Here is a 9,784-nt window from a genome sequence, read left to right as displayed (position 1 = left end):
CACCGATGAATTAAATCGAGTTTGGTTTTCAAACCAAGCGGAATACACTTGAAATAATTCTTCTTAGAAACTAATTTAACTTTTTGTAAATCAATTTAAAAAGATGCAAGTTAAAATAATGAAAATGGTTTAGTTGAAAAAATTTATCAAACACTTTGAATACAACATTTAGGTATTTTATCAAACACATAAAATTCTTCAACAATGTAATCCTAAACAGTAGCAATGAATAAATGCAAGAAATAAAGAGACAAGGATTTGTTTATGGATGTTCGGAGATTTCAGCAACTCTTACGTCATCCCTTCTTCCACCTCGGAAGGATCACTAGAATACTTTGATTTATACAAGCAATTTTTACAAACCCAATCCGGTTTAGGGCTTACCCACTGCCTAAACAAGAACTCCTAGCCACCACTCAATTGTAGGCCACAACCTCACAATCCGCATAATGTTTACGTCTTTATGTCAAGATTACAAACACAATCTTTAACTTCTTTGTGTAAAAACTTTCACTCAACTAATCATCAAAGTACATCTCTCGTATATGTGTGAGTGAGTGGGTGGAGTGTGAAGAACTTGACTGAAGAAGCTCAAGAAATCTGTTGATGTGTTATTCACACCTTGGGCTTGCTCTCAACTAGCTGATAGATCTTGTTTCGACGCCCACTGTCTTGAATCTCTCTTTCCAGAGTTGTGAGTTGGGTGTGAAGAACTTGACTTTTCACGCTCAAGAATTCTGATGTGTTTTTCACACCTCGGGCTTGCTCTCAACTAACCGGTAAATTTGATTTCGATGCCCATGTTTTGAATCTCCTTCAAAAGCTTGTCTTTGAACTCCAAGATATTGTATTTATAAGCTCCAAGAGTGATATAGCTGTTAGACACAGAAATAGAGCCGTTAAAATACTTTTGTACTGTTTTTGTACTTTTTCTGAAGCTAAACTGAATTTCACTAAACTGATCTTAATCGAAACTGATCTTCCTAAACTGAACTTGGTGCGAAACTGGTACTGTAGCATTTTTGGCATTGTAGCAGTTGAGCGAACTTCAGTTTGGGTGGGTAAACTACTCTTGGCCAACTTCAGTTTAGGTAGCAGTTTAGCAACTTCAAAGACATATGATCAGTCTAGTATTGTATCTCTTGATTCGTTGATTTTTGGGCAAAGTGATAAACATAAAGTTTGTAGCACTTGATCTTATATTTGCAACTCCACCAGAATCAATCCATTCGGAATTCATATGAAGACGTTATGCTTGAAATACCAGAGCTGCTCAAAATCGGTTTAACACAGAATCAGTTGAGTGCATGCGATTAGTTTAGTGCTATATATCTTGATGCGTTGATTTCTGGGCAAAGTGATAAACATGAAATTTGTAGCCATTTATCTTATATTTCCACGGAATCAAGAATCACTCAATTATTAGTTCATATGCGAAAGTTATGCTAAATACGCCAGACTGTTCCAGAAATTATGATCTGCAGAAATTCTGTCCCAAACCAGTAACTTCAACACAGTTTATCATTTCCTTAGGATCCGATTCAGTCTTCAATTTGTGAATATCATTTGTAGATCATTCTCTTATATTTCCAAATCATGGTGAATCGTTCCATTCGGATAATCTAGCTGCAATATATGACCAAAATACCGGAACTTCTTGAGGTAAACTGATGGTGTGTTTTCTTCTAAACTGATGCAATTAAGTTTGGTATTGCAACATCTGTTTGACCAATATAACATCCGTTTTTGCTCAACTGACGTGAAATACAATATGTTCCAAATTGAGTTTTCTATGCATTCATCTTAGAAGATAATCATTTTCATCTCTGATCTATGATATATCATCAAAAGAGTAAAGTTTGTCATAGATTCAGTTTTGCTAACTTTGAGTTTCGGCTTGCATCTTGAGTTTTGCAATTTCACACTAGAGTAAATATGTTAGAAACACAATAACAAGTTTTGTTATAATCAAAATCAGGATTGCTTGTGTTCCAAAATCCAACATTATTATTATTATTAATTAATTAATTAATTAATTAAATAAAGAATAAGAATGATTTATAATATAATTAATCTTCTTTTATTTATCTTACTATATTATTAAATAAGATCACACAATTTAGTAATCGAATTAAAATTGTTTTGATGAAGTCAAAGACAAAATATCTAAAATACCCTTCAAAAAGCAAATAAAAAACAAAAAACAAAAAAAACAAAATATCTATCTTTGTTTTAAATTTTATTTTTTTCATGATTTTCTTCATTTTCGTTCCTTCTTTTTATTTTCAAATTTAAATTTATTTAAAACAAGAATATAATATATGTATATAATAAATAATATTTTTTTTTAATCACACACACAACACTTATCTCCATTCTTGTGCTTTTATTTTATTATCAAATTTTAATAGATTTGTAACCAAAATATAATATATATATATATAATAAATAACATATTTTAATCACACGACGCGACAAATTTATTATTTATCTGTTTGTCACACTGTACTTAATTTGTCTTTTAGCTTATATGGATATGATGGTTTCATTTATATTTTTAAAATTAATAATGAATAATGATACATAATGACGTGAGTTATCGCGTTTCGTCCGTACAGGAAATTGGAGTTTTGCGATCCTAATAACACCCATGTACTATCAGGAAGAGTCGATGCTACCCCACCCGGGTAGTGCCCGGATGGGGTAGCAACGACCCAGATCTTGTTGCAGGTCAAAGATTCGGGCCGTTAATCTGGCATTAGGGGTACTATCTTGATGCCAGCATCGACTCTTCCGTATTATCAAGAAGTTAACTTTAATTATCAAATTAAATATATTTTACCGTGAGAATGAGATTTGTAATACATTTTATTTTTAAAATATTGGTATTTTAAAGTTTTGTTCCCAAAAAAACTGTCTACATGTGAAGTTTATTTTTGTTGCACATTTAAAAATATTTGAGTTTTAACTTTACATATAGTTAGATTTTTCTTTTGTAAAATCGCAAACATTTGGTCCTATGTATAACATCTTATTTTGATACAATTCGTTGACATTCGATCCTATAAATAATAACATCTTGTTAGATTTAGTATATCATTAGAACTCTTTATGAGCATGAAGTTGAAGGCATTGGTTCAATTGAAGCGATTAAGGACTTAAGAATGTTATGAGAATATATATAGTAAAATTTCTAAATCAATAATATGTTGGAAATTGTTATTGAATAAATTGTGGAAATAATGAGCTTGAAAAGCTTGTCCCAAATGACTTGAAAATTTGTCCCAAGTGTTACAAATAATTTGAATTTAGTGAAATAAATTGGAGGGAAATGGGGAATTGGTTGTCCCACATTGGAACAACTACAATTTGGTGTTCACCTTATATAATCCAACTTTGGATTATGAGATTGGGTCTTTAGGGCACCGAATGTTTTGTAAAGGGGCAAGACGCTAATCGATGCAACAAACACACGTGCGCGGTCGGCCGGCGGGGCGAGGCGAGGCGAGGCGAGGCGAGGTCTTATGATCATTTATTCTTTCTGAATAAAATTTGGTTAAAGGAAAAAAATAAATAAAATTTAAATTTTTTTAGTGCGCTCGATCGGTAATAAACTACCGACCGAGCGCAACCCTCGTTTGCGAAACAGTAGGTTGGCCAAAAGTTGGGCGACCGATCGGTGAAAAATAACCGATCGAGCGCACCCTTATTTGAGCGAGACAGAAATATTGTCAAAAGTTGGGCGCTCGGTCGGTTAAATTTGACCGACCGAGCGCACCTTCTGAGTTCAAAAAGTCACGACTGTTTCTGGGCTTTTTCTATCATGGGTTGCATCCTTACGCCTTAAAACGTGTTGTTTCGTGTATAAGTCTATATATACGGTGGTTATAACAGAGAAAACGAGATACAGAACATCTGATAACGTATACATCAGATTTCTGAAAAATCTCTCCCTCACTTTCTCAAAGAAAAGTTGAAACTTATTTTCGTTCGCTGAAGTTCGTGATATTTGTAGTGCTGTTATATCACGATCGTTAGTCGTTGTATCTTAGGGACGATTGCCGCCAACGTTGAGCACTGTTAATGGGCAATTTTGTCTTGCGGATAGAGAGATTCTCTCACCTTGACTAGTTGCTGTCATTGTTGCTGTTGTTGTACAAGTTCTTCAAAATTCGGAATACACGCTGCTAACAATCGCAAGACAAAATTTTGTATTTCTTGGATTCTGAAAATGTCTACCGTTTCATTCACTCCGCTCGCTTCCGCCCCTGCACATGGAGAAAAGCCGCCAAAGTTTTCTGGTGCCGACTTCAAACGTTGACAACAGAAAATGCTATTCTATCTGACAACATTGAATCTTTCCAGATTTCTCAAGGAGGATCCCCCTGTCGTCATTGATGGCGATTCTGACACCCAAAGGAGGACAACAGTTGATGCATGGAACCACAACGATTTTCTGTGCAGAAACTATATTCTGAATGGACTTGATGACACTCTCTATAGTGTCTACTCCTCAGTCAAGACGGCCAAGGAACTCTGGGATTCCTTGGAGAAGAAATACAAAACTGAAGACGCCGGTATAAAGAAGTTCGTGGTTGGAAAATTTCTGGACTTCAAGATGGTAGACTCAAAAACTGTGATGAGTCAAGTGCAAGAGATACAAATCATCTTGCATGACTTATTGGCCGAAGGGATGGAAATCAATGAACCATTCCAAGTCACGTCTATCATTGAGAAGTTGCCTCCGATGTGGAAGGACTTCAAAAACTACCTTAAGCACAAACATAAGGAGTTGAAATTTGAAGATCTGATCGTGAGACTTCGCATCGAGGAGGACAACAGAAATACCGAGGCCAAGCCACATAAAAGATGGAAACCGAGGCCAAAGCAAATTTGGAGGAGTCTAGTACGAGTCAAAAGAGGAAGCGTCCCCATGATGGAAAGCAAAAGGGGAAAGCGAAGAAATTTCAGGGAAGTTGCTATAACTGTGGCAAACCGAATCATATGGCAAGAGACTGCCGACTTCCAAAGCAAAACAACAAAAATAAAAAACCAAGGCAAGTAAACATGGTTCAAGAAAGGTATGTACCTTTAGAAATTAATGATATTGATTTAAGTGCCGTTATTTGTGAGACCAACATGGTGGATGATCCAAGAAGATGGTGGATCAATACCGGCTCTACGAGCCACATTTGTGCCGAAAAATATATGTATTCCACATATGCCACCGTTGGTGATCGAAATCTGTTCATGGGAAACTCCGCAACGTCTGAAGTAGTTGGAGTAGGAAATATGGTGTTGAAAATGACCTCGGGCAAAGAGGTGACGCTCAAGAATGTGCTTCATGTGCCAGACATTCGGAAGAACTTAGTTTCAGGTTCTCTTTTGAGCAATGCATGATTTAGAATGATTTTTGAATCTGATAAATTTGTATTAACCAAATCTGGTGTATTTGTTGGTAAATGGTACCAAGATAGTGGTCTCTTTAAACTGAATGTAATGAATATTTCCCGCCTTGAGGCGAAGAATAAAGTTATTGGTTCTGCTTACTTGACTGAAAGTTATGATATATGGCATGAACGATTAGGATATGTTAACTTCAATACGTTGCAACGACTTGCAAATTTAAAAGTAATACATACGTTTAAAAGAAATCCACAAAATAAGTGTGAGATTTGTGTTGAAGCGAAAATGGTTAAATCTCCATTTCATAATTTCACGAGAAGTACAACGCCACTTGAATTAATACATACTGATGTATGTGATTTAAAAATGGTACAAACACGAGGTGGAAATAAGTACTTTATAACATTCATTGATGACTGCACCAGATTTTGTTATGTATATTTATTGAAAAGCAAAGATGAAGCTATCGAAGCTTTCAAGAAATATAAAACTGAGATTAAAAATCAACAAAGTTCAAAGATTAAAATGATTCGAAGTGATTGAGGTGGAGAGTATGTGGTTCCTTTTGGAGAATTTTGCTCAACTTCGGGCATCATTCATCAAACGACAGCCCCTTACTCACCTCAATCTAATGGCGTTGCTGAACGCAAGAATCAAACTTTAAAAAAAATGATGAACACGTTGTTAATAAATTCTGGCTTACCTCAAAATATGTGGGGTGAAGCGATTCTCTCAGCAACTCACATTCTAAATAAGATTCCAATCAAAGGGAAAGATGAGATACCATATGAACAGTGGAAAGGTCGTAAACCTTCTTACCAATACCTCAAAGTGTGAGGGTGTTTGGCTAAAGTAGAAGTACCTAAGCCAAAACAAATAAAAATTGGGTCTAAAACGGTTGACTGCATATTTATTGGTTATGCATGCAATAGTAGTGCATATCGATTCTTAGTGCATAAGTCAACAATTTTTGATGTAAATGAAGGCACAATTATGAAATCAAGGAATGTTGTATTCTTTGAAAATATTTTTCCATGTAAAGAAAGGAAAGAAATAAGTTCGAACAAGCGAACTCATGAACACACAACTGAAACTCCACAAAACAACGAGGAACCACGACGCAACAAGCGTGTAAGAGTTGAAAAGTCGTTTGGTCCTGATTTTCTAACATACATGTTAGATAATGAACCAAGAACTCTTCAAGAGGTTTTATCAAATCCTTTTTGGAAGGAAGCCATACAAAATGAAATAGTTCCATCATGTACAATCATACGTGAGAGTTGATTGATCTCCCTACGGGATGTAGATCTTTGGGATCCAAGTGGATTCTTAAAAGGAAATACAAAGAAGATGGATCTATAGATAAATATAAAGCTTGACTAGTGGTTCAAGGTTTTAGACAAAAGGAGGGATATGATTTCTTCGATACCTACTCTCCGATTTCTAGAATAACATCCATTCGTGTTCTCATAGCTATTGCAGCATTGCATGATCTTGAGATACATCAAATGGATGTTAAAACAACGTTTTTGAATGGAGAGTTGGACGAAGAAATATATATAAAACAACCAGAAGGGTTTATTGTACCCGAAAAAGAAGGAAAGGTGTGTAAACTTGTCAAGTCGTTGTATGGACTCAAACAAGAACCTAAACAGTGGCATCAAAAGTTTGGCACTGCGATGTTGTCAAATGGTTTCACAATAAATGAATGTGACAAATGTGTCTATATTAAAGGTACTACAAATGCATATGTAACTGTTTGTCTTTATGTAGATGACATGTTAATCATGGGAAGCAACCATGAATTGATTGTGAAAACCAAGAAGATGTTGAGACAATATTTTGATATGAAGGATTTGGGATTGTGTAATATAATTCTAGGGATTAAAATCTCTAGACTTCCTGCTGGAATTATGTTATCCCAAAAGCATTATGTAGAAAAGGTTCTTGAACGATTTAATGCCACAAATCTTCCTCCGGCTAGAACACCTATGGAGTTGGGTACACATTTAGCCAAAAATAGAGGAGAACATGTTTCACAAGTGGAATATGCAAGGGTGATAGGAAGTTTAATGTACTTAACTAACTGTACCCGTCCTGATCTTGCATATACTGTAAAAAAAACTTAGTCGGTTCACAAGTAATCCAAGTGAAGATAATTGGAAAGCACTAATGAGAGTGCTTGGATATTTGAAATACACTTCTAGTTATGGAATAATGTATACAAAATATCCTGCAGTCCTAGAAGGATATTGTGATGCAAATTGGATTTCTGACACGAAAGACTCCAAGTCTACGAGTGGATATGTGTTCACTATCGGTGGAGGAACGGTGTCATGGAAATCCTCTGAACAAACTTATATAGCTCGGTCGACTATGGAGTCCGAGTTCATTGCTCTAGATAAAGCTGGAGAAGAAGCCGAGTGACTTCGAAACTTTCTAGAAGATATTCCATGTTGGAATAAACCGGTGTCTTCTATTACGATTCATTGTGACAGTCAGTCAGCAATAGGGAGAGCACAAAGCAGTATGTACAATGGTAAATCTCGACATATTTTTCGGAGACACAATACCATAAGACAATTGATCTCGAATGGGGTTATTTCGGTTGACTATGTGAAGTCAAATGAAAACCTTGCGGATCCGCTTACAAAAAGTATAAATAGAGATCAAATGTACAAACTACTTGGAGGAATGAGTTTAAAATCCACAAATTAAAATATTTATAGCGGTAACCCAACCTTGAGAATTGAAGATCCCAATACCTTGGTTCAATAGGAAAACTAAGTTATAAATATTAGTTTGAGTACTTGGAATAATTACTCATTCATTCCTGAAATATCCAAGTACAATAGACCTAAAAAATGTGGTGAGGTTAAGTTTTCTTTTAATGATTCATATACCTATGAGGTGGAGTAACGCAAGATACTCTTGATAGGAGATAACCTATATAAGTGCAAAGTATTGGCCGCTTTGATTGCAACACTTATAAATCTAAGATATGGTCCAGTGCCGAAATGGACACAACGTGAGAACAAAATATGTTAGAGTATTGTTATGTAAGTACTATTGACTTGGTTTACATAAACGGTTGACTAGTTCAAGACATCGCGTCACTATGCAACTAGTAAATCCGATAGTATTTTACTACGGTAGGTTCAAAGCCACAAGCTACCTATCCTGATGTAACAATAACTCAAAATGACTTTTTAGTGATAATGCTAATATACGTGAAATTCATTCATGTGGGGGATTGTTGAAAATTGTTATTGAATGAATTGTGGAAATAATGGGCTTGAAAAGCTTGTCCCAAATAGCTTGAAAAGTTTGTCCCAAGTGTTACAAATAATTTGAATTTGGTGAAATAAATTGGAGGAAAATGGGGAATTGGTTGTCCCACATTGGAACAACTCCAATTTGGTGTTCATCTTATATAATCCAACTTTGGATTATAGGATTGGGCCCTTAGGGCACCGGATGTTTTGTAAAGGGGCAAGACGCTAATCGATGCAACAAACACACGCGCGCGCGCGGCCGGCGCGACGGGGCGTGGCGAGACGAGGACTTATGATCAATTATTCTTTTTGAATAAAATTTGGTTAAAGGAAAAAAATAAATAAATTTTTTTTAGTGCGCTCGATCGGTAATAAACTACCGACCGAGCGCAACCCTTGTTTGCGAAATAGTAGGTTGGCCAAAAGTTGGGCGACCGATCGATGAAAAATAACCGATCGAGCGCACCCTTATTTGAGCGAGATAGAAAGTTTGTCAAAAGTGGGGCAATCGGTCGGTTAAATTTGACCGACCGAGCGCACCTTCTGTAGTCCGAAAAGTCACGACTGTTTCTGGGCTTTTTCTGTCATGGTTGCATCCTTACGCCTTAAAACGTGTTGTTTCGTATATAAGTCTATATATACGGTGGTTATAACAGAGAAAACGAGATACAGAACATTTGATAACGTATACATCAGATTTCTGAAAAATATCTCCCTTACTTTCTCAAAGAAAAGTTGAAACTTATTTTCGTTCGCTGAAATTTGTGATATTTGTAGTGCTGCTATATCACGATCGTTAGTCATTGTATCTTAGGGACGATTTCCGCCAACGCTGAGCACTGTTAACGGGCAATTTTGTCTTGCAGATAGAGAGATTCTCTCGCCTCGACTAGTTGCTGCCATTGTTGCTATTGTTGTACAAGTTCTTCAGAATTCGGAATACACTCTGCTAACATAATATTGAAATCGTGAGATTTTATTAATTTAAAGAAATATTATTTAATGCATTGAAAACCATCACGTTTCACTAATTTTTGCATTTTATTCCTTCAATTAATTGAGAAATAAAATTAATTACACATATGAATTTATTAAAAAATTGA

This window comes from Henckelia pumila, chromosome 1, assembly GCF_033568475.1.
Source record: "Henckelia pumila isolate YLH828 chromosome 1, ASM3356847v2, whole genome shotgun sequence".
In the NCBI taxonomy this organism is placed as follows: Eukaryota; Viridiplantae; Streptophyta; class Magnoliopsida; order Lamiales; family Gesneriaceae; genus Henckelia; species Henckelia pumila.
This window is presented reverse-complemented; position numbering follows the sequence as displayed.